This window comes from Buteo buteo, chromosome 13 (genome assembly GCF_964188355.1).
Source record: "Buteo buteo chromosome 13, bButBut1.hap1.1, whole genome shotgun sequence".
Taxonomy (NCBI): Eukaryota; Metazoa; Chordata; class Aves; order Accipitriformes; family Accipitridae; genus Buteo; species Buteo buteo.
The window spans coordinates 138,219-163,156 of record NC_134183.1 but is presented as its reverse complement, the minus strand read 5'-3'; the positions used below and the strand labels follow the sequence as shown (position 1 = coordinate 163,156).

The following is a 24,938-nucleotide window of genomic DNA, read 5'->3' as shown; positions in this document are numbered from 1 at the left end:
CAGCCCATCTTCCTAAAGTCGATGGCATCACTGGTCTTTGGTTTCTCAGTTGTAACAGTCGAGATAACATGAAAACGTGTTGCTCTGCATGCTTCAGTACTGCCAAAAGCATTAGGAAACCCACCAGTCCTTTTTGGTAGTGTGAGGTATTGCAGCGCTGGGGATTTTACAAATTGACTTGCATTGTTTAAACTGTAACTGCCAAATAGCTGTAGTATATGATTTGTTAGGTGTATGTAAGCAGTTAGGTATTTGTCTAAACATTTAAAAAGAGAGGCAACTGAATGTTATGGGTTTTTTTCCCTGATGTTTTGACGGAGTGCTCTGAAGTACTTTCTTTCTGTCTGGCTTTCAATGGTGCATTTCCCTGGCAGTTCAGTAGCACCTCTCTTGGGCAGCTCAGCTGGCCAGGTGTCCCTCCGCGTTATGCAACACGCACAAAAACCCCTAGTCCCATTAAAACCGTGTACTTTGGAGAGAGATAATTTAATGGTATGAATTCAGAGCTGTGCAAGTTAAGGTAATGGAAAAGGAAAATCAAATACTTTTATAGTATAAGTATTTTTATTGGATGTATATAAACATGGGCACACCTTTTTAGTGTAAAGTGAATGATTGAGATTTATTCTTTATTTTTCATTTTGCTCTTTGAAGTTTTCCACTTTGCTTTCAGCTTTATTCACCAAACAAGCAAGATGCAAAGCAGCAGCAGCAGCGCAAGGGCTGTAGCTGTTGCGGTGGATCCGTAAGCGTAGATTCTGATTGTGTACGACCTCGTCCCGCAGCCTCCCGGGGTTATCTCCCTGCAGCAGTGCTGTAAGGAAGGGAGGAGACGTTTTCCAACACCGGCGAGAGTGTTTACTTGTATGCTAAGAAGGTGTTCAAAATGGTATCGATTAGCCTAAGTGCTGATTTTAAGTGTTCAAATCGCTCTTAACTTGTAAAGGAGGTGGTGTATTTCGAGCTGACCTGTTTACCTGGAATCCTCCTTTAGCTCAGCGACTCTTCTTGTGCACCCCCAGCCTCTGCTGGCAGGGCGGTATGAGAAGCTGGAAGGTCCCTGACTTAGTCTAAACGCTGCTTAGCAACAACTACAGCATCGGGGTGTTGTCAACATTGTTCTCATTCTAAATCCAAAATGGCCCTGTACCAGCTAGTCAGAAGAAAATGAACTTTATTCCAGCCGAAACCAGGACAACCCCAAACCCCCTGAGTCTGGGTCTGCAATGGAAAAAACCAAACAAATTTGGGACTCCTGGGAAAGCCAAATCCGCCTGGATTGGTGCAGCTGGAAAGCAAAAAACCCACCCCATTTTCATGCACAAAACCGCAACCAAAAGATCACCCCTTTTTATGTTGTGGAAAAGCACTGAAACACACCCCAAACTGAGTATTTTGAAAAAGCAGAAAACTCCCCAGTTTGGGGAAGATTGGGGGTGAAGCACAGGCAGTTTGAGGGGTGTTGCTGGGGGTCCTCCCAGTGTGGATTATCTGGTGTGGGTGCTTTGTTGCGGGTTATCCCAGGCGAGTTACCTGCTGTGGATCATCCTGGGTGGACTCCCTGGGGTAGGTCATCCCCACCCATGTCCCCCCATGCACCTTTGTACCCTCACCTACCCTCCCCCCCCCCCCCCCCGCGTGTGTTTCTCCCCCATATGCCCCCTGCTGCTCCAGCCCACCCCCTTCACCCATGCGAGTTTTTAACCCATGCGAGTTGTTTCCCCCTGCATCCCCTGCTCTTCTGTCTCCTGTCCCGTCCCCCCCCTTCTTCTTTTCCCTCCTCCATATTACACACACACCCCCCCCCCCCCATCATCCGTCAGGCTCCAGACCCCTGGCATGCTGCCTGCACCCCATTCTCTGTCATTTTTTCTTCTTCTTTTCCTTGCAAGTTGTTGTTGTTGTTTCTTTTTAATGATTAGACTGTTTTCGTTTCAAGCCACGAGTTTTCTCACTTTCGCCCTTCCGATTGTCTCCCCGTCCCACTGGGGGCCGGGGAGCGAGTGAGCGGTCACGTGGGGCTTTGTTGCTGGCTGGCGTTAAACCACGACACGAGGTGAGTTGCAAGCCCTGCCTGGCTAATGCTGGAGGCTCTCTATGTTTCTTCTGCCATCTTGACGGGCCGTCCTTGTTCTTCATTGCCGCTTTATAGCGAGCGCCTCTCGCTCTGTAAGCGGCAGTACTGGGGCCGTGCAGGTACTGCCTGTTGCAGGCAGCAAAGGGCAATTGTGTCGCTTGCTGGCGGGAGCGGCAAGGAGTGCGGCGCCACGCTCCTGTAGGGAGCAAAGATGGAACCTCGAGGGCTCTACGGTCATCTGCTGAGGACTACTACTATCCCGACAGGCCTCTTTGCTATCCCTGCTTCACGGCTGCTTCCTTTGCACGCCGGAGGGCGGGGCGGTAAGTAACACCGTGCAGCGTCTCTTCCATAAGAGACAAGCCCCGCACAAGAAGCCTTGCGTGCGCGCAGGATTGGGAGAGCAGAGTTCTGACGGCACGGAGGTGAGGAAAGGTGCGCCCACCCCAACTGAGCCCCAGGGTGGCCAGGGTATCGCTCGCTTGCAGGTGGGCCGCTGGCATGTGGTGCGCTGGGACGCGGCGTTTCCTGCTGAACAGAGCTGCCCCTCTGGCACAGAGCAGCTTTGGGTCTCTTGTGGCCTGCCTTGAGGCTGTCAGCTGAACCAGGCGTTATTTTTTGTTTTTAAAATCTGTCGCCAGCATCTGTTGACTGGCTGCTGTCACTCCCGCAACCCTGATGCCACATGCAGAGGGGATACAGCAGTCCCTGGGGCTTGCTCCAGGGGACACCCCCCCCGCTTCCCCCCCCCCATTTGCAGGTTCCCTGTGCTGCTTCTCCTCTCTAGATAATGGGGTGGGGAGGGCAGGGGCAGAAGCGACCACCCGACTTGTCTGTTCTTTGCACTTGACTGCTGTAAACGCTCCAGGCACTCGGGTGCTTTTTGGAACGGAGGCGATGAAGATGACTGCCTGGGCTGCGAGTGGGGAAAGGGCAGGGCAACGTAAGCCCTGTGCCCCCAGTAAGTAGTTGCCGCCTGTGTCTGGTCTCTGCTGGGCTGAGCTGTCAGTCATCCCTCGTCCAGCCGCTGCTCCGAAGAGGATCGTTGTGGGGATGCTGCTGCCCGGCGACCAAAATGGGGTCCTACAGCTCGGAGGCTGCAAAGGCGCGGTGGTGCCCCTGTAACGGCACCCGTGGTCCAACGGTAACGGCAGTGCGGCACGGGGGGAGAGTGGCGCCGCGCTCGTTGCTTCCTCCCGGTAAGGAAATGCCGGTGCCGCCCCACGTGCGCGGTGTGGGCGGGCGCTCAGCGGGCAAAGCGCGGAACAGCAGCGGCGGCACCGCACAGGTGCGCAGCAGCGCCGCCGCGTCGGGTGCTGCCGCCTTGTGGGCAAAATGTGGTACTGCAGCCCGGCGTTCGCGCGCCGGCTCTGAGCCCTCCGGCGCGCCGTCCGGGAGCACCGTGGCGGCGCGCAGGGCGCGGGTCTCGGCGGCAGCGGGCGAGCGCCGGGACCGCGGGTGAGGCGAGCGATCCGCTCCGGCGGGGGCGGTGGCGAGGGGTGCCTCCTGGCCGGCCGGGGCTGGCGGGACGGGAAGCTGCGAAGCGGCCGCCGCGGCAGGCTCCCGGTCCGCCGGAGGCGAGCCGGGCCAGGGCAGCGCCGGGCAGTTCCCCGAGAGCCGATAGAAGGGAAGAGGGGACGGAGGCGGGCACCCCGCAGGCGCGGCCAACGGGCGCCTTCCCCCGAGTCGCCGGAGCTCCGACACGGCGTGGCGGCAACCGCGCATGCGCGGCGGCGCTCCTGGCGTTGCCCAGCAGCCGGAGCGCGTTACGGCAGCTCGGCAGCCGCGCATGCGCGGTGGGCCTTTTACGGCGCTCGCCGCTGTTGCCCGGCAACCAAAGCGTGACACGACGCCTCGGCCACCGCGCATGCGCGGCTCTGCGGTTTACGGCGCTCGCGCTGTTGCCCAGCAACCGGAGCGCGTTACGGCAGCTCGGCAACCGCGCATGCGCGGTGCGCCTTTTACGGCGCTCGCCGCTGTTGCCCGGCAACCAAAGCGCGACACGACGCCTCGGCCACCGCGCATGCGCGGCTGCGCGGTTTACGGCGCTCCACCTGTTGCCCGGCAACCAAAACGCGGCACTGGCGTTCGGGTGCCGCGCATGCGCGGTGGCGCCTTTTGCCGCCCTCCTGCTGTTGCCCGGCAACCAAAACGCGGTACAGCGGCTCGGGAGCCGCGCATGCGCGGTAGCGGCGCGTTTCTCCTGCGCTCTCTTCCGCCACCTATTGAGCAGAGCTCGGTACTGCGGCTGGGGTGCCGCGCATGCGCGCTGGCGCGTTGTGCCAAGCGCTCGCCGCTGCCACCCCGCGACCAATGGTCGGTACTGCAGCTCGGAGGCTGCGAGTGCGCGGGGCTGCCCCGGTCCTGCACGTGCCGTCCGACGGTAACGGCAATGCGGCACCGGCGGGAGGTGCCGCCGCGCTCGTTGCTTCCTCCCGGTAAGGAAACGCCGCCGGCAAGGAAAGCTGGCACGGGCTGTCGCTGCCCGGCCTCCCTCTCCTCGCGGCGCGGGAGCACGAAGGGACAGGCGGGGCGCTTACCGGCTGCGGGCAGGAGCTGCTGCGGCTGAAGCTGGAGAGGCCACAGAAAGGTAGAGAAGCAGAAATGGAAGGCCGGCCGGCCGGCCGGCAGCTGCCTCCCGCTGCAGGCAAGAGAGAGCCTGCCTCTCCGCGTGTGGAAGGATCCCTCTTTGTAGTCCGCAGGGTCCGTATGCAGCACCGACGGTGCGGTACGGCCACGTAGTGTGCGAGCGAGCGAGGCTTCGTGCCTGGGAAGCCTCGTCTTGCAAGACCTACAAGACGCGTGTTCTCCTAGGGGGAGGACGGCCGTGCCGCCGGAGTTACAGAAGAGGAGGGGAGCGGGAGAGGGGCAGAAAGAAGCGTCTGAACTGGCAAATTCTCCTGGCAGCGCCAAGAACGAGAGCTGTGGTGAGCCCCGGGCCCTCGGGGCCCTGACTCCCCTCTTCTGCGTTCTGGTCCCGCCCTGCCCCTCCCCTGGTCCCCTCTCTTTCCCACACCGCTGCCTTTTTTTTTTTCTTTTTTCTTTTTTTTTTTTTCTTTTTCTTTCCTCCCTTGTACCTCTGATACTGAAAAGCCGGTCGAAGAAACTCCCTAAGACTCGTTTTGGAGTTTTAGAAAGCAGGCATTCTTCATTGCAGCGCTGGATGCACGGGGGATAGTTCCACCTAGCGTGCATGCCACAGCTTTAGCACAAACAGGTTATAGAGAATAACTAATGGCATATTAATCAGATTAGAATACGTATACATAAAAATGATTATAACTGATTATCGTAGTACTGCCTACATCCGATCACGCGCAATGAAGGATCCCTTTGAGGCAAAGGGCTGCTTTTACCACCACGGACCCATTTGAAGTTCTTGCTGGCTGTCCTTGAAGTCTTTATTCTCGTCCTTGTTCTTTGATCTTGAAGCTTAACGCAGTTTCAATCACGTGTGGTCAGTTTCAGCATTGTTCTCATCTGGCGTCCAGGAACATCTAGTCATAAGAGCAAAGAACTGCAAAACTTAGGAGTACCTACCTCTGCTAGTCGATTGCTTGGCTGTACTTTTGTCTATTGTTTCAATCGTAGTGTTAGTATAAGATTTCTAATAATTATTTACCAAATCTCACTTTTGCAGTCACCTAGCAGCAAACCAGTTTCCACAGCTGGTACAAAATATTAAAACCATCCCAATATTTAGACGGGCCATACAGAATGTATGGAAATATGCTATCAGAGGTGTCTGAGGGGCAGGGGGAGCGCCGGGGGGGCGCCCCGAGCCCCGGAGCAGACTCGCTGGCGGGACTCGATAGGCACGCGACTGACTGAATAAACGCTGGCCGGCCGGCCTCTTTGCCCTCCGGGCTGCGTTTGCGCTCCCTTTGCACGGGGCGAGGGGCCGTGAGGGAGCCCAGGGGAGGAGGAGGAGGTGAGGCGCTGGGGGGGTCGGGCCGTGCCCCCCCTGTTCCTGCTGGGCTCCGGCTGTTGCAAATATTCTGGTAAAGAAATCAAAATTTAATCACATAGAAGAGTTAGGTTTGATTAAGAAGTAAAATTGTGAAGCATAACGTATGGGATTGTCAAGTTTGAAACGTAGCCATAGAAACTTTAGGAGCTGTGTTACGTGTGACTCTAGGAACCTTAATATTGTTAAAGTTTGAAAGAGCTAACCCTAGAAACCTCACCAGGAAGTTACTGGCTTTTCTACGTTCTGTTTCAGGAAACTAAGGAAACTGTCGTGGACACCAGTTTGCTGCTTGGAAACCCCCTTACCCTTCCCATCTCGATTTGAGGATCGAAGATGCCAGTCAGCAGAGCTAAGTGTAACTGACCAATGATTGTTTTTAAATAAGGCTATTGATAAGGTTATATAATCAAAGGACTGATCATTATAAAGGTTAAATTTAAGAACGAGCATAGTATGCATTTTTACAGAAGGAGCTTAGGTAACAATGACCTGACAGAAAAACTCTGTGAAAACTGGTGGATTTTGATACTACGTGGGGCACGCCTTTGGAGGAGCGATCCCCCGTGTCCCCAGCGCTGCGATAAACGAAGTGCCTGCTTCTTAACTTCACGTTGGTGTTAAGGAGTTTTATTCTGGATTTTGGGAACGGTTTTGGCGACCCAGATGGGACCTTGCGAGTGAGACTGGACGAGATCGAGTGTCGATCGAACTCCGGCCGGCACCGAGGCATTCTCGGGGAGAACCGTCACCCTCGACTCGCAAAGCTCCTCGCAGCGTTCCCTGCAAAAAAGGTGAGGCGCTGCTGCTTTGGAATTTGTTTGGAAAGCCTGCCCGTGAGGCGTGGCGAAAGCTTCGCAGGGTTGGGGCTTGGAGGGTACCCGTCTGCAGTGGAAGCCTAGGCGTCTGCCCGTAAGTCATAAGCGAAAGCTATTGCTGGGTTGGACTTTGTGTATTATTTGGGACAGTTGTCATTTGCATTTGTTTGGTAGTTGGTATTTGAATGTATATAAGTATAATGGCATTAGCAAAATTGTTTAAGAATAAGAGTGCAGGAAATGGAACTGCTGATGAAAAGATACCAAAAACATCAGCGTCGGGATGTTTATTGGCACGTTGGGGTGAGTTGCAGGAAAAATGGTAAACAAACAGAACTTTGAGTTACAATACTATATTGCGATTACTGTCGTTTTGTAGGAGAGAGAGTAACTGGAATAAAGTGCCATATGTAGGTTTGTTCTTTTTAAGTGAACGTATCTGACGGGGACCGGAAGGGAGTCTCCCAGCAGAACCTCTGGTTACGGCTAAACTGGGAGACCAGAAAATTGAATTTGCATTGACACTAGAGTCACCTTTTCAGTTTTAAATACCTTAGAGGGAGAGTTAAGTTTTGAAGAAATTGGTGGTGTCGGTGCAACAGGTGAACGAGAAACTAGACCCTTCTTTAAGTCTTTAACAATGAAATTAGGAAAGCAACGGGTCACTCGGCAGTTTTTGTATGTGCCAAATTCTCCTAAACTCCTGTTAAGGAGAGATCTATTTGAGAACTTAGAGGCAGAAATTAAATTTTAAAATGGAGAGATTAAAATTTTAATTCCAGAAACTAAACGTATCGAAGCAGTGGCTTTGTTGTTAACAGGATGGTTACCGACAGCAGAAGATTATACCAGTCAAAGTCTAATGCTGTAATTCCAATCGTCTGGACTGGGAAGTTCCCGGTAAATCCGAAAAGCAGAACCCGTGAGAGTTGATTTAAAGCCAGGATGGAATCCGGTAAGAATTAAACAATACCCCCTAAAACCGGAAAGTCAGAAAGGGTTAGTAATGGTAATACAAAAATTTTTAAGATACAAATTGTTAATAGAATGTGAATCCAGATATAACACCCCGATCTTGCCTGTTAAAAGGCTAATGAAAAAGATGATAGATTAGTTCAAGACCTCCTCAGAGCAATAAATCAAATAGTACAAGATATTCATCCGGTAGTAGCAAATCCTTATACTTTGTTAACGACCCTAACGGAGAAACAAGAATGGTTCACAGTGTTAGACCGAAAAGATGCCTTTTTCCGTATTCCCTTGGATCCCAATAGTCAAGAGGTTTTTGCTTTGGAATGGGAAAATCCTGAGACTGGGAGAAAAACACAATATACGTCGACAGTCTTGCCTCAAGGCTTTAAGAATAGTCTTACCGTTTTTGGAAATCAATTGGCACGAGACTTAGAGATTTGGAAGAAAGAAAGTAATCAAGAAATCTTGCCGGAATATATGGATGATCTGTTAATTGTAGCTGAGACGGAAGAACAATGCACAAAGTTAACTATTAACTTTTTGAACTTTGGGGGAATCAGTGGATGTCGAGCGTCAAAAGAAAAAAAACAAATAACCCAGAAAGAAGAAACTTATTTAAATGAGTTTTAAAATCCTAAAAGGGCAGAGACAATTGGGAACTGAGAGAAAAGAGGCAATTTGTCGTCTCCCCGAACCTAAGACTAAAAAAATTAATGACGAGCATTTCCGGGAATGGTCGAGTGGTGTCACCTGTAGATTATAAATTGTGGCTTGCTGGCCTGACCTTGATAGGAGCAGCTCAAAACCTCAAACAACGGATTGGACCGATGCCGAGCAAGCTACTTGCCAAGAATTGAAACAGGCTGTAATAGGGGTGCCAGCCCTAGGCCTGCCAGATCTCACAAAGACACTTGAACTTTTTGCTCGTGAAAGAAGAGGTATAGCTCTGGGTATCCTGGCCCAATATTTAGGGCCAAGTGGGCGAGCTGTGGCCTACTTCTCGAAGCGATTAGATAATGTGAGTCTGGGATGCTCTGGTCGTCCGAGAGCCGTCGCTGCAACTGTGCTACTGATCCAGGAAGCTCGTAAGTTTAACCTGAGGACAAAGGATTACTGTACGTTTCCCATATGATAACGGTTGTGCTAAAACAGAAAGGGGGGCATTGGGTATCCCCTAGCAGGATGCTGAAATACCAAGTGGTGTTGCTGGAACAAGATGATGTTTACCTAAAAACTACTACCACCGTTAGCCCTGTTGCGTTTTCAACAACCGCTCAAGTTAAAGGAGAACTGGAACGTGACTGCTTGCAGACAATCGAAAGAGTTTACTCCAGCCGACTGGATCTCTGAGATGTGCCGCTAGAAGAAACGGATTGGGAACTATATGCCGACGGAAGCGGTTCCATCTGTGAAGGAAAACGTTTATCAAGATAGACGACAACTACTGAGGAGGTAATTGCGTTGCCAGCTTTGCCTTCGACGATATCTGCCCAAAAGGCTGAATTGATAGCTCTCATTCGAGCTCTGGAACTAAGTCAAGGAAAGCGAGTCAACACTTGGACAGACTCAAAGTATGCTTTTGGAGCAGTACGCGCACATGGAGCGATGCGGAGAGAAAGAGGACTGTTACCTGCGCAAGGAACCACCATTCAGCACGCAGAACAAATACCGGAATTGTTAGAAACCATTCAAAAACCAACAGCAGTCACGATAGTGCACTGTAAAGCACATCAGTTAGGTAAGACCGGTCCGAACGCAGGTAACCGACTGGCTGATAAAGCTGCTAAAGAGGCTGCGGAAAAAGGCATCCTAGCACTAGTTCCAGAGAAAAGTATAAAGTTGCCTAAAGAAACTCCAAAGTATAACGAAAAAGATGAAGAATTAATTATTAGATTGCAGGCTAACAAAATGAAACAGGATAGGCTGTAACACCGACAGGTCAAATAAGAGTCCCACCCACAATAATAAGAGAAGTTGCCCGAGCTGAACATCACAAAGTATACTGGGGAACAGAAAGCGAAATATGACAAAGATTGCTTAAACAATTATAAGCGGATGTGAAATTTATATATAAAATTATCCCCGAATCAGTAATAAGATCATCTTTGGGATTATTAAAGAAGGAAATTTTTTTAGGAGAATATTAGCAAATTGATTTTATAGAATTGCCTTGAAAAGAAGGATCTATCCTAGTTTTAGTTGATATCTTTACTGGGTGGCCCGAGGCTTTCCCTCGTCGCACCAACAAAGCAAGGGAAGTAGTCAAAGTCTTGCTCAAAGAGATAATACCAAAATGTGGGGTGCCTGTAAGAATGTCATCTGACAATGGCTCTCATTTTATAGCAAAGATTAGGAGACGAGTTGAGCAAAGTATTATCTATAGATTGAGACTATCACACTCCACATAGACCACAAGCAAGTGGGGGGGGGGGGGGGGGAGAGAGAGAGAGAATGAACTATACCCTTTAAGCAACAGTCGAGTAAAATTTGTCAGGAAACCTCACTCCTCACATGGGTTTAAGCATTACCCATGGCTCTATTAAGAATCAGAGTATAGCCAGAAAAGAAAGAAAATTGAAGTCACTATGAAATATTGTATGAAAGACCATATCGAGAGTCCTATGTTCTGAGTATCTTGAGTGCCTTTGGAGATAGGTTTTTAAAAGGTGTTATGATTTCTTTAAGCAGTTCTTTTCAGGAACTTTGTCAGTATGTCTCCACAGCTGGACCCTTAGAATTGGACGTAGCAGCGCATCCCTTCCGACCGGGAGATTAGATTGAATATATATGAAATCACGGAGAAGTGGAAAGGACCGTATCGAGTCACTTTAACAACCCTTATAGCAGTAAAGGTCTGGGAGAAGAACCTTGGCTTCATTATTCAAGAATAAAGAAAGCACCAACAAGAAATTGGAAGTCTAAAGAAACTGGCCCTTTAAACCTGAAAATCTATAAGTAAGTTTCACGTTATCTATTTGGGAAAACAGTTGTGTAAAGTTTATACTGTTGGGGTTGCTATTAGGAATATTGTCGAGGGCAGTAATCTTTTTCTGTGTTTATAGGGTTTATGTGGGTTTTTTTGAGGGGTTCTAAACATGAGATAAACAAAATGAAACAATTATTGTTTGAGCTATTAATCTTGATGTTAACCGTTTTTGTAATTTGGATTAAAAAAAAAATAAATCTAGTTTTGTAATTGATTCAAAGTTTGGTAAAGACACAAAGTTTAACCTCAGTAACAGCCTGCCTTCCGATTCCAAAGTCAGATGAAAATCTAGTTCCGTGGAGAATATTGACATTGAATTTAACCAAAACTTGAGAACAGATGTAGAACAATGAGAATCATTTTAGCAAATTAAATGGGATGGATTTAAAAGGCAATTGTTTTTTTTTAAATTTGAAAGAAGGAGTTATAGCGTTGTGAATTATAACATTACCAAACCATCCACCTCATGGACAAAAGAATTAATTTAATCGCCCTTCGGGAGAAACTTGTACAGGCACCCCTTGGGGCTGTCAGTTGCCCAAACCGTAGAGACAAGTGCAAAAAGGAACTTGGGATCATATTTGAAATATAAAACGCTGTTTAGAATTTACTGGAGTTCCAGGATCCTTGTTAGAGCCACCCAGAGTCGGGACCGTCTACGGAAATTTAGACTGCTTTAGACAACCAGAGAAAAATCACACATCCTAAACAGAGCTGTATGAAAGTTTATACTTGCAGCTCCTCTGACCCCAAACTCCAAAGACTTTCTCTAGTAGCTAAAGCTCTAAGATGGGGATGTATTTGTAGAAAGTATAATAATATTTTACATGATCTTTGGTCCCCTCTTAATGACGGAAAAAATTTAGCTTGGAGTTGACTGTATTAAAGGACAGGTGAAAAGTTCAGGGTTAACAGTTTGGGGGACTAGTGATGAGATATGATCCACTCATCTTTTCATGAAGGAGAAAAGCAAATCGTGGACTTTAGACTTAATAACTCTCTCCTCTCTCTGGAAGAAATCTCCCTTGTGGCCTCGCTGGTGGACCTGGGTAAATGGAAAAGATGATACCTGGCAATCGCCAAGTCTTAGAAGTAAAATAAGATGGGTATTCAAATCTGTATTTTGACCCCAGTTAACACCTCTTCCAAATGAGGTGACTCTTGACATCTTTCATTCAATCAAGGAAGTGCCTGCTGCTTAACTTCCCATGGGTGTTGAGGAGTTTTGTTCCGGGTTTCGGTCCCCCAGCTGCGGGCCGGGGCTGGAGGAGCCGCAGGTGCGGGCAGTGAGGCTGCTGGGGCCGGCCCCTCCCTGGAAAGGGGGGGCTGCCGGGGGAGGGGCCGGGGCGGGGCCGGTGGGAGCCGAGGCAGGAGCCGAGGCAGGAGCGGAGCAGTGGCGGGCTGCGGCTGCCCCTCGGGAGAAGGTGAGCGGGGCCGGGCGCCCCTCGGACCGCGAACGTCGGAGGCGGGGGTGGCCCGGGGGAGGTGGGGGCCGCCTGTGCCGAGGCCGGGGGCGGGGGGGGGAGCTGGGGGCTCACAGGGGGGCTGGAAGCACGTGCGCGCGGGGCGGGGGGGGGGGGGCGGCGGCTCACAGGGCGGCTGGGAGCACGTGCGCGTGGGGGGGGGGTGCTCACCGGGCCCCGTGGCGGGGCTGCGCAGTCGCCCGGCGGGCTCCGGGGAAAGCCCCGAGGAGGACGGTGGGGTCCGTATCGCACGCACGGAGCGGCAGCGGGGCTGCGCCGTGCCGGGGCGGCGGCGGCGGGCGCTGGGCGAAGCTGGAGCCGGGCGGGGGGGGGCCGCGCCGTGCCGGGGCGGCGGCGGCGGGCGCTGGGCGAAGCTGGAGCCGGGCGGGGGGGGGCCGCGCCGTGCCGGGGCGGCGGCGGCGGGCGCTGGGCGAAGCTGGAGCCGGGCGGGGGGGGGCCGCGCCGTGCCGGGGCGGCGGCGGCGGGCGCTGGGCGAAGCTGGAGCCGGGCGGGGGGGGGCCGCGCCGTGCCGGGGCGGCGGCGGCGGGCGCTGGGCGAAGCTGGAGCCGGGCGGGGGGGGGCCGCGCCGTGCCGGGGCGGCGGCGGCGGGCGCTGGGCGAAGCTGGAGCCGGGCGGGGGGGGGCCGCGCCGTGCCGGGGCGGCGGCGGCGGGCGCTGGGCGAAGCTGGAGCCGGGCGGGGGGGGGGCCGCGCCGTGCCGGGGCGGCGGCGGCGGGAGCGCGCTGGAGCCGCCCGGACCGGCGCTGGGGGCTCGGCGGGGACTGCGGCTGCGCCGGCGTGGGGGTGGGCGGAAACGGAAGCGGCGTCCCCTCGGGGTCAGGCAGCAGGGCAGGCTGCCTCCCGGGGCATGCCGGGAGCTGTAGTTTTCGCGGACTCGGCAGCCGGGCAGCAGCGCGGCTCTCGGGCGCGGCGTAGTCCTCGCTGCCGCCGCGGCCCCCGGAGTCCGACCAGGTCAGACTCAGGAGCGTTGCCGGTTTCGCGTGGTTTTCCGCGGGCTTCCCGCTGCGCCCGCTCCCCGACCAGCCGTGCGGACGCGCCTCCCGGGCGCATGCGCCGTCCTGCGCGTGGGGCAGCCCGGCGTTCGCTCGCCGGCTCCGGCCCCTCCGGCGCATGCGCGGTGTCCGGGAGCAGCGTGGCGGCGGCGGGCGAGCGCCGAGACCGCGGGTGAGGCCAGCGATCCCCTCCGGCGGGGGCCGGGGCGGGGGCGGTGGCGGGGGGGTGCCTCCTGCCTGCCGGCCGCCCGGGGCTGGCGGGACGGGAAGCTGCGAAGCGGCCGCTGCGGCGGGCTCCCGGTCCGCCGGAGGCGAGCCGGGCCAGGGCAGCGCCGGGCACTTCCCCGAGAGCCGATAGAAGGGAAGAGGGGACGGAGGCGGGCACCCCCCAGGCGCGGCCAGCGGGCGCCTCCCCGAGTCGCCGGAGCTCCCCCGGCGCCTTCCCCCGGCCCCGCTCGGCCCGTCCGGCTGCCCCCAGCTCCAGCCCCTCCCCTGAAGCCTGTGCTGTAGCCGCAGGCAGCCCCCGAGCCCTGTCGTGAGGGCAGCAAGCTGGCCCTCCGATGTTCTCGAGTCTCCCTGAACGTGGGTGCCGTTAGCAGCGGCGCGGGGAACGAGCGGTGTCTGCGGAAGCCCCTGCGGAAGGAGGGGCTCCGGCCGGGGTCGAGCTACGCTAATAACGGTCACTGCTGCCTCTTTCCCTCTCCCAGAGGCCACGCTGTGAGTGCGGTTGTCCGCTCGTCCCCGGGGATGCCGTTGACTGCAGCAGCCTCAGGCTTGCGTGGGCTGTCTCTGCCTGGCCTCCCTCTCCTCGCGGCGCGGGAGCACAGAGGGACAGGCGGAGCGCTTGCTGGCTGTGGACGGGAGCTGCTGAAGCTGGAGAGGCCACAGAAAGGTAGAGAAGAAGAAACGGAAGGCCGGCCGGCAGCTGCCTCCCGCTGCAGGCAAGAGAGAGCCTGCCTCTCTGGGTGTGGGAGGATCCCTCCTCGTAGTCCACAGCAGGTCAGACCGCCAGGGTCTGTATGCATGACCAGCAGCGCGGTACGGCCACGTAGTGAGCGAGCGAGCGAGGCTACGTGTCTAGGGGGCCTCATCTCGTAAGAGCTGCGAGGCGCTCGCGTGTTCCGTTATGTGGAGGACAGCCAAGCGACTGCAGTTACAGAAGAGGAGGGCAGGAGAGAAGGAGAAGGAAGATTCTGAGCTGGCAAGGCCTCCTGGCAGCTCCAAGAGCGAGAGCTGTGGTGAGTGCTGGGCCCTCGGGGCCCTGTCGCTCCTCTTGTGCGTCCCGGTCCCTCCCTGCCTCCCCCTCGCTTTCTCATGCTGCTGTGACGTTTGGGGTTTGTTTTTGTGGTTTGTTTTTTTTTTTTTAATTTTGCTTCCCTGTACCTCTCCTCTTCTGTCTATTCTCTTGTCCTGCTCCCTCTTCCTCTCCCTACCCCCACCCCCGTCTTTGTCCTGCAGCCAGTTGCTGTTTTTTCCTTTTCCATCTCCTTGTCCTGATCTGCATCCGCCTCTTTCCCCGCCTCCCAATTTCTCTGGCCTGTTCTCTGGCGTTCTTTTCCTCTCTGCGCCTCTATGTGCTGCTCCGTGTCCCTGCCTTCCTATCTCTCTTCTTCCTACGTTCTGTTTCTCTCTCTCGCCCTTTGTCTTGCTCGCTGTTGCTGTTTATTTTTGTCATTGTGGATCTCACTGGCCCTGTCCTCCTTCCTGTTCATCTCTTACTCTCTGTGACCCTTTGTGCTGCTTCCTGCCCCTTTTTTATTCACCCTCCCTCTATCTGCAGGGCTCCTGATACCTCGCTTTCTAATTCCCCACTGCCCCGTGCTTCTCACGGTCTTTGCCTTTCTCGCTCTCTCTCTCTCGTCGTCATCGTTCTTGTCTGTCGCTCTGTCTTGCTTCCTGTCCCGTCGTTTCTCGCTGTATCCCTTTGTCCCGCTCCCTGCTCGTATTCGTATTCCTCTCTGTCCTGAGGACCGTCCCAGTTTTTGATCTCCGTCCTGCCGCTGTCCTGATTTTTCCTTCTCTGCCATGTTCCCTGTCCCTCTTTCTGTCTCTTTTCCTCTGTCCCTGCTGCTTATTTCTCCATCTCTGTCCAGACCCCTGTCCCTTCCCCCCCGCCTTGCTGTCCCTCTGCCTTGCTTTCTTTCGCTACCTTTTCTGTCTGTCTTTCTCTGCCCCCTTCCCTCTCCCGCCCTTTCTAACTGTGTCCCCCTGTCCAGCTAGCTGTCGCTGCTTTCTTTTTTCTGTTCCTCAGTATTTTTTTTCTTTTTTCCATCTCTCTCTCCCACTGCCCATCGCAGTTGGTTTTTTTTCCCCTCCGATGCTGGCCTGCTCTTTGTCCCTTTTGTCTGTCTCCTCTCTGTCCTTCTGTCATGCTCCCTGTGTCTATTTAATCCCTTCATCTCTGTCCTGCAGCCCGTCGCTAATTTTTTTTCCTCTTCCGTCCCTTTGTCCTGCTCCCCGTCCTTGTCTCTCTTTCCCTTGGTTCTGCCTCCCGTCCTTTTTTCCTTTCTTGCTCCATCTCTCTGTCCTGCTCCCTATCCCTCCCGCGCTCTCTCTGTTTCTGTGTCTTTCTCCTTGCCTTTCCCCACGTTGTCTGTCTTGTTGTTCCCTCTTTGGTTTTCTTGTTTTCCGGGTGGCTGGGCCCGGCTACCCGCGGGGGTGCTTCGGCTGGGAGGTTTGGGGTGGGGGGCCTGGCCGTGCCGGTGATGGCGGGGAAATAAAGCCTGAAACGGCAATCGAGAAGCGACGCCCTGCCTGTGCTGGGGCTGCCCTGGAGAGGCGTGGGGCCGGGCCCTCTGCAGGTCCCGAGCGCTCCCCGAAACTGCGCGTGGGGCCCCGGGGGCGCAGGGCTGTGGGGTGGCTACGCTCGGCGTCGCCCGTGGGCACTGCAGGGTCAGAAATGGAGAACAAGTTTTCTGTTCCTGGGGCTTGACAACAGGCTCGCGTGGCTGATTTGGGGGCTCGGAAACAGACCGAGCTGCGCGGCTTTGGGCCCAGAAACAGAGGTCCGGCCCTGCGTGTTTGGGCCTTGAGAACAGGCTCAGCGGCCGGGTTTTTTGGCTCCCAAACGGGCCCCGAGTCAGCTGGTGTGGGGGCCAAAAGCGGGAGCCGGCTTGGCTGGTTTTGCAGGCGGGTGGGAGGGTGTTGGGGGCTGCGGGGGGAAGCGGGGGGCGGGCAGGGTGCGTGGTCCCTCCCCGTAGATGGGGGTCTGGTTGTGTGGGACGCCGAAGTTCGGGAGGCCGGCACGCAGCAGGCCGAGCTCAACATCTGCGATGGTCTGTGGGGGGGAAAGGCGCTTTTCAGACCCCACGTGCCCTCTTTGAGTCCAGCTGTTCTTTCTGCGCCGCTCAGAATAGTTATTAAGTAATTAATCGCCCAAACTTAACGAATATTTACTTGGCGTGTAACTCTGCTGTTTAATCCTAATGCTCCAGTTCTGACAGCAGTTGATATGCAACCTTATGGAAAGCCGAGACCGTTGCACGTAGCTGGAGCTTGTAAGGAGAAGCAGCTGAAATCAGCCGGAGCTTCAGTGCGGAGCTGGGGCTTCAAGGAGCCAGAACTGTAGCAAGCGGGAGCTGGAACGAGGCGGGGTGTCCGCTGTCTGGAGCGTGCATTAGCCAGAGGCAAAAGTACCTGCGGCTGTAACGAGCAGGGGGCGCGATTAGCTGGAGCGTCTTTTCGCTGGCGCGTCCGTCGGCCGGACTGCGCTCCCAGCACGGCCGAAGAGCGGCCGGGCGCAGGCAGGGCTGTCCGCAGCAAGCAGCTCCGAGCAGCAGGGAGGTGAGTTGTCCTTCTGCCAGCGGGGAGCCCGGCCTCTTCCCTCGGGCATGCAATCCACACCACGCTCCTCTCTCTGCGTGGAGTGTCTCTCCCGGTCCGTTCCCGCGGGCAGAAGCGAGGTGGGGGTCCCCCGGCTCACCTGGGGCAGCCCCCCCCGCCCCGCGAGGGGGCGCGGGCGAGGTGCCGTCGTCCCCTCGGTACCGGGCAAAGGGGAGAGAAACCGGCTGGCGGGAGCTCCTGGGGTGCAGAGCCCTTCCGGCAGAATCCTCCCCTGTCTTTTCACCGTTGGCTGGGTGTGACAAGCAGGTTCATTTCTTTGTCTCCTCTTCTCCTAGCGTCACCTTCCGCGTCACACGAAGAAAATCCTGCGTGGTTAGTTCCGCTTGCTGCTCAGGTAATCGCACGTATCGGGCTGGGGGAGCGGAGAGAAACACTTGCGAGTTCGAGGGCACTACAGATGCTCCACGTTAAACCCACAGAGAAGGCAAATTTGCTGCTAGAGCCGAAAAGCTGATGGAAAAATTGCTGTTAACAGATCGTGCCCTGTTCCTGAACTGGTCTCTTGATGTGTTTTTGTTTCAGGTGAAAGAATGAAATTTCCTGTCTGGTAAATTCAGAGCTGCCTGTTAGCTGCTTTAGGGGGTCGAGTGTTTCTCTTCTCTCTGTTCATACTGATTTTATGGGCAAGTTGGAAACAGCCTTTTACTTTTTTATGTATAACTGAATTTTTAGGAATATGTGGTGTCCTTGTAGTTCATTTTTGAGCACCTAGATGCCAGTAGAAATGTAATGAGTGAAACATGATGGGAACTGGTACTTGATTTTTATTTGGGTTTGTTTTTTTTTTTTTCCCTTCCCCATTAAGAGTGTTGAGGGCATGTTGTCCCGTGGCACAATCCCCATTCCGTTCAGCGGAGTCTTCAGTCTAGGACTTTTAAGTGAGAAAGTTTGTCCTTCCAAAAAGGGACTAGCCATTCCTAGGACCGAGGCATAGACTTGCAAGGAGAGTCGCTTAAGTACGTGATCGGAATGAAAGCCAACTTTCAGCTGATGTTGCTGCTGTTGGTCTTTGCTTTCATTGATTTCTCCACCACTCCCTCGTGGTTGGGAGCTCTGAATTGTAATGTTTTTCAGTCTCTAACACATTTCCACCCCCACCCCTCAAAAAAAGGAGAGGCAGTGTCTAAAAGTTAATTAGTTTCCTCACAAATGCGTGAGTAAATAAAATGTGAGTTATGATGATTAAAACCATAGAAATGACACCAGTCTTGCAGATCTGGACTATTTCTGAACAGGCATTCATCACACGCAAAAGTCGTCAGGGTACGGATCACCTGCGCTTCATGCTCTGGCAAGACAAAATGCTGAGGCAGGGATGAGCTCTGAAAGAAGAAGGGGAAAAAAAAAAAAAAAAAAGAAGGATACAGGGTCACGGTTTTGTTTTGTTGTTGTTTGTTCTTCGAGAGTGCAATATTGACTGGTGCCAGCCTGCAGAGCTCTTCTGCTGCCTGACCTCTCCTTCTCTTTCATGGCTGTAGTTGTCGTTTGGATAATTGTAGAAGAGCAAGCAAGTTATTTGCCTCTGTGAATGTGCTGGTAATACCAGGAAGGCAAATGCTTGAACCAGTAGTGAATAACTGGGCTACGAGTAGAATTTCTGAAGGAAGAACAGCAGCAGCAACAGGAAGCAAATAGCAAGTGACCAAAAACTTGCGTGTGTCACAGGCATCAAAGCTTTCTTGCCGAATGTTGTTTGGCAATATGTTCCAAATGGCTTTTTTTGGTAAACGTAAATTTTCAGGAAGTTCAGGGCTGCGTGTGGCAAAACGTGTCCCTCTGCGTACGCGTCCTGCTACGGAAATAGCACGGGTCAGTGGCAAGTCCGGCGGCCGGGCTGCTGTTCCCTGCTCTCGACGTTGCCGTAGTAGTGTTGCAGTATTTAGACCTTCACGGACGGGCTGAGGAATGGAAGGAGAATGCCCGTTTTCTGTAAGGGCTCAGAATGCCGACCCTTTTCTCTGCCTGCCGCTCCCCTGTGCGTGAGATGAAGCTGTTTTATTTTTCTCCCTTGTTCCTGGTCTAAATATTTCTGGAGCTGTTGCTGCTGTGGGTTTGCAATTGGCGTTACTGCGTTTTTGTAGCGTTCTGGCGATGGGTCGTTTCTACTGTGGCGGAGCGTCGAGATACGGTTTTCGGTTTAAAGCGTCAGAAACTACGTTCACCGGAACCGGTAACTCGGGGCGTAGGGGAAGCCGATCCGGCGCGTGCAGCTGTGCTCGCAGGGGTGCTCGGTGGCTCCTCATCAAAACGGCAGGGTGTGTGCGTGGACATCCGTAGGGTTGCGCTCTGGGTCCGAGAGCGTTAACGTATTTTTGCTGTTGGAAGATGGAATGGAGCGTGTGCCTGTTAAATCTCAGGGCGGTCAAAAGCTAGGAGGGACCCTGAGCGGGTTTGGTGGCACAACTGCGGTTTTAAAAGATCTTGCCCGTTTGGAGCAACGGCCTGGAAAAAATGATTCTTTTTTTGCAACGAGGCAGTTCACAAGGACAGATGTGTTGCTGTGCTCTCTAGCAAAAATACTCAACTTGGGACGTATAGCCTCGGCTATACTAAGGCTTGACAAAACGTAGGTAGGTCTCTATGTGTGTCACCTGCGTGTATCTAGGAAAGTGAGTTCTAGTGAAAGTAAAGTTGCCAGTGAGTCAAAAAAGAAAGGGAAAAAAAAAAAAGGCACAGTTGTCTGAAAAATGCAAAAGCTCTAGTGGCCTGTGTCAACAACCGTACCGAAGATGACGCAAAAATAGTTTTTCCTCCGCTCAGTCGTACTGTCTTCACAAACCTTCACAAAAAAAAAAAAAAGGCAGCTTTGGATTCCTCCCCAGCTTTGTGCTAATGTTTTTTTTTTTTTTTTTTCTTCGCTCAGCTGGATGTCAGCTGGCACCGTTTTGCCGTGGTTGCCCTTTCTTCTGCCGTGGCGGTACGAGACAGATGGAAAGATTCCGTAGAGGCCTGCAAGTACAAGGTACGCCTACGATGTGTGTCTGCGTTTTTCCAAAGGTACTTGCGGTACGGACTTTAACGTTGAGAGTGTGCCAGCTCTCCTTCTACTTTTTTTTACATGAAATATTTTAACACAAATACTAAAAATAAGTTCTGTTCTGGAGCATGTTACACCTATACAAAGTTTACTTCCCTCAGTTTATTTTCTCTTCCTGAAAGCATAATCTTCTGTTTCTGTGTGCTTGCTAGTAAATGATACTGTGAAACTAATTTTGTACTAAAAGAGGGAAGAAACTGTTCGTAAGAGTTCAGCTGTTCAGAAGAAACAGACTTTGTTTTCATGATAAAACCTTTATGCTTTTACAGTCAATGATTTTTTTTTTTTTTTTTAAATATCTTATAGTAGTACTCAAAAACGTTACGGAGATAATTAGCATCTGTACTAAAAGCAGTCAAGGTCAAAGAAGAGACGCGGGCAAAACGGGACAAATGGGCGTCGCATCTGTGTGTTTTCCAGGCTTTCCCAGGAAGCATTAGCAGCCTTGTAACTAGTGACAGTGAGTCCTGAGGTGGTTTTGATGAGTTACTGCTTCAGGAATGTATTTTTTCCTTTAACCTACAGTGTGTAATTTTGACTTCAGTTGGAAAGAGATTTTCCAAAATGGAAGTCTTTCTCTCTCAAAGAAATTTTGTTTTAGGAACTTCCCATCAGAGTGGATCTTCAGAGGTGATTGACTTGACAGTAGAAGTCATCAGTAACAAGACTTTTCACTCTCTTTAAAAAAAGAGGGAAAAAAAAAAAAAGTCAATTTCCTTCCAAAGACCCAAGCACAGCCCATCTTCCTAAAGTCGATGGCATCACTGGTCTTTGGTTTCTCAGTTGTAACAGTCGAGATAACATGAAAACGTGTTGCTCTGCATGCTTCAGTACTGCCAAAAGCATTAGGAAACCCACCAGTCCTTTTTGGTAGTGTGAGGTATTGCAGCGCTGGGGATTTTACAAATTGACTTGCATTGTTTAAACTGTAACTGCCAAATAGCTGTAGTATATGATTTGTTAGGTGTATGTAAGCAGTTAGGTATTTGTCTAAACATTTAAAAAGAGAGGCAACTGAATGTTATGGGTTTTTTTCCCTGATGTTTTGACGGAGTGCTCTGAAGTACTTTCTTTCTGTCTGGCTTTCAATGGTGCATTTCCCTGGCAGTTCAGTAGCACCTCTCTTGGGCAGCTCAGCTGGCCAGGTGTCCCTCCGCGTTATGCAACACGCACAAAAACCCCTAGTCCCATTAAAACCGTGTACTTTGGAGAGAGATAATTTAATGGTATGAATTCAGAGCTGTGCAAGTTAAGGTAATGGAAAAGGAAAATCAAATACTTTTATAGTATAAGTATTTTTATTGGATGTATATAAACATGGGCACACCTTTTTAGTGTAAAGTGAATGATTGAGATTTATTCTTTATTTTTCATTTTGCTCTTTGAAGTTTTCCACTTTGCTTTCAGCTTTATTCACCAAACAAGCAAGATGCAAAGCAGCAGCAGCAGCGCAAGGGCTGTAGCTGTTGCGGTGGATCCGTAAGCGTAGATTCTGATTGTGTACGACCTCGTCCCGCAGCCTCCCGGGGTTATCTCCCTGCAGCAGTGCTGTAAGGAAGGGAGGAGACGTTTTCCAACACCGGCGAGAGTGTTTACTTGTATGCTAAGAAGGTGTTCAAAATGGTATCGATTAGCCTAAGTGCTGATTTTAAGTGTTCAAATCGCTCTTAACTTGTAAAGGAGGTGGTGTATTTCGAGCTGACCTGTTTACCTGGAATCCTCCTTTAGCTCAGCGACTCTTCTTGTGCACCCCCAGCCTCTGCTGGCAGGGCGGTATGAGAAGCTGGAAGGTCCCTGACTTAGTCTAAACGCTGCTTAGCAACAACTACAGCATCGGGGTGTTGTCAACATTGTTCTCATTCTAAATCCAAAATGGCCCTGTACCAGCTAGTCAGAAGAAAATGAACTTTATTCCAGCCGAAACCAGGACAACCCCAAACCCCCTGAGTCTGGGTCTGCAATGGAAAAAACCAAACAAATTTGGGACTCCTGGGAAAGCCAAATCCGCCTGGATTGGTGCAGCTGGAAAGCAAAAAACCCACCCCATTTTCATGCACAAAACCGCAACCAAAAGATCACCCCTTTTTATGTTGTGGAAAAGCACTGAAACACACCCCAAACTGAGTATTTTGAAAAAGCAGAAAACTCCCCAGTTTGGGGAAGATTGGGGGTGAAGCACAGGCAGTTTGAGGGGTGTTGCTGGGGGTCCTCCCAGTGTGGATTATCTGGTGTGGGTGCTTTGTTGCGGGTTATCCCAGGCGAGTTACCTGCTGTGGATCATCCTGGGTGGACTCCCTGGGGTAGGTCATCCCCACCCATGTCCCCCCATGCACCTTTGTACCCTCACCTACCCTCCCCCCCCCCCCCCCCCCCGCGTGTGTTTCTCCCCCATATGCCCCCTGCTGCTCCAGCCCACCCCCTTCACCCATGCGAGTTTTTAACCCATGCGAGTTGTTTCCCCCTGCATCCCCTGCTCTTCTGTCTCCTGTCCCGTCCCCCCCCTTCTTCTTTTCCCTCCTCCATATTACACACACCCCCCCCCCCCCCCATCATCCGTCAGGCTCCAGACCCCTGGCATGCTGCCTGCACCCCATTCTCTGTCATTTTTTCTTCTTCTTTTCCTTGCAAGTTGTTGTTGTTGTTTCTTTTTAATGATTAGACTGTTTTCGTTTCAAGCCACGAGTTTTCTCACTTTCGCCCTTCCGATTGTCTCCCCGTCCCACTGGGGGCCGGGGAGCGAGTGAGCGGTCACGTGGGGCTTTGTTGCTGGCTGGCGTTAAACCACGACACGAGGTGAGTTGCAAGCCCTGCCTGGCTAATGCTGGAGGCTCTCTATGTTTCTTCTGCCATCTTGACGGGCCGTCCTTGTTCTTCATTGCCGCTTTATAGCGAGCGCCTCTCGCTCTGTAAGCGGCAGTACTGGGGCCGTGCAGGTACTGCCTGTTGCAGGCAGCAAAGGGCAATTGTGTCGCTTGCTGGCGGGAGCGGCAAGGAGTGCGGCGCCACGCTCCTGTAGGGAGCAAAGATGGAACCTCGAGGGCTCTACGGTCATCTGCTGAGGACTACTACTATCCCGACAGGCCTCTTTGCTATCCCTGCTTCACGGCTGCTTCCTTTGCACGCCGGAGGGCGGGGCGGTAAGTAACACCGTGCAGCGTCTCTTCCATAAGAGACAAGCCCCGCACAAGAAGCCTTGCGTGCGCGCAGGATTGGGAGAGCAGAGTTCTGACGGCACGGAGGTGAGGAAAGGTGCGCCCACCCCAACTGAGCCCCAGGGTGGCCAGGGTATCGCTCGCTTGCAGGTGGGCCGCTGGCATCTGGTGCGCTGGGACGCGGCGTTTCCTGCTGAACAGAGCTGCCCCTCTGGCACAGAGCAGCTTTGGGTCTCTTGTGGCCTGCCTTGAGGCTGTCAGCTGAACCAGGCGTTATTTTTTGTTTTTAAAATCTGTCGCCAGCATCTGTTGACTGGCTGCTGTCACTCCCGCAACCCTGATGCCACATGCAGAGGGCTACAGCAGTCCCTGGGGGCTTGGTCCAGGGGACCACCCCCCCTCCCCCCTGCCGTTTGCAGGCTCCCTGTGCCGCTTCTCCTCTCTAGATAATGGGGTGGGGGGGCAGGGACAGAAGCGAGCACCCGAATGGTCTGTTCTTTGCACTTGACTGCTGTAAGCGCTCCAGCCACTCGGGTGCTTTTTGGAACGGAGGCGATGAAGATGACTGCCCGGGCTGCGAGTGGGGAAAGGGCAGGGCAACGTAAGCCCCCAGTAAGTAGTTGCCGCCTGTGTCTGGTCTCTCCTGGGCTGAGCTGTCAGTCATCCCTCATCCAGCCGATGCTCCGAAGAGGATCGTTGTGGGGATGCTGCTGCCCGGCGACCAAAATGGGGTCCTACAGCTCGGAGGCTGCAAAGGCGCGGTGGTGCCCCTGTAACGGCACGCGTGGTCCAACGGTAACGGCAGTGCGGCACGGGGGGAGAGTGCCGGCGCGCTCGTTGCTTCCTCCCGGTAAGGAAACGCCGGTGCCGCCCCACGTGCGCGGTGTGGGCGGGCGCTCAGCGCGCAAAGCGCGGAACGGCAGCGCCGCCGCCTCGGGTGCTGCCGCCTTGTGGGCAAAGTGTGGTACTGCAGCCCGGCGTTCGCGCGCCGGCTCTGAGCCCTCCGGCGCGCCGTCCGGGAGCACCGTGGCGGCGCGCAGGGCGCGGGTCTCGGCGGCAGCGGGCGAGCGCCGGGCCCGCGGGTGAGGCGAGCGATCCGCTCCGGCGGTGGCGAGGGGTGCCTCCTGGCCGCCCGGGGCTGGCGGGACGGGAAGCTGCGAAGCGGCCGCCGCGGCAGGCTCCCGGTCCGCCGGAGGCGCGCCGGGCAGTTCCCCGAGAGCCGATAGAAGGGAAGAGGGGACGGAGGCGGGGACCCCCGAGGCGCGGCCAACGGGCGCCTTCCCCCGAGTCGCCGGAGCTCCGACACGGCGTGGCGGCAACCGCGCATGCGCGGCGGCGCTCCTGGCGTTGCCCAGCAGCCGGAGCGCGTTACGGCAGCTCGGCAGCCGCGCATGCGCGGTGGGCCTTTTACGGCGCTCGCCGCTGTTGCCCGGCAACCAAAGCGTGACACGACGCCTCGGCCACCGCGCATGCGCGGCTCTGCGGTTTACGGCGCTCGCGCTGTTGCCCAGCAACCGGAGCGCGTTACGGCAGCTCGGCAACCGCGCATGCGCGGTGCGCCTTTTACGGCGCTCGCCGCTGTTGCCCGGCAACCAAAGCGCGACACGACGCC

The 24,938-nt window shown here is 53.8% G+C and overlaps 1 long non-coding RNA gene across 1 annotated transcript; it reads left to right on the top strand.

Moving 5' to 3' along the window:
• The first annotated feature begins 13,987 nt into the window (after nt 1-13,987).
• Nucleotides 13,988-23,421, top strand: LOC142038565 (uncharacterized). The gene is made up of 3 exons (XR_012652596.1): nt 13,988-17,077; nt 17,413-17,471; nt 20,001-23,421. It is a non-coding gene; the product is annotated as an uncharacterized LOC142038565 (long non-coding RNA).
• Nucleotides 23,422-24,938: the final 1,517 nt, after the last annotated feature.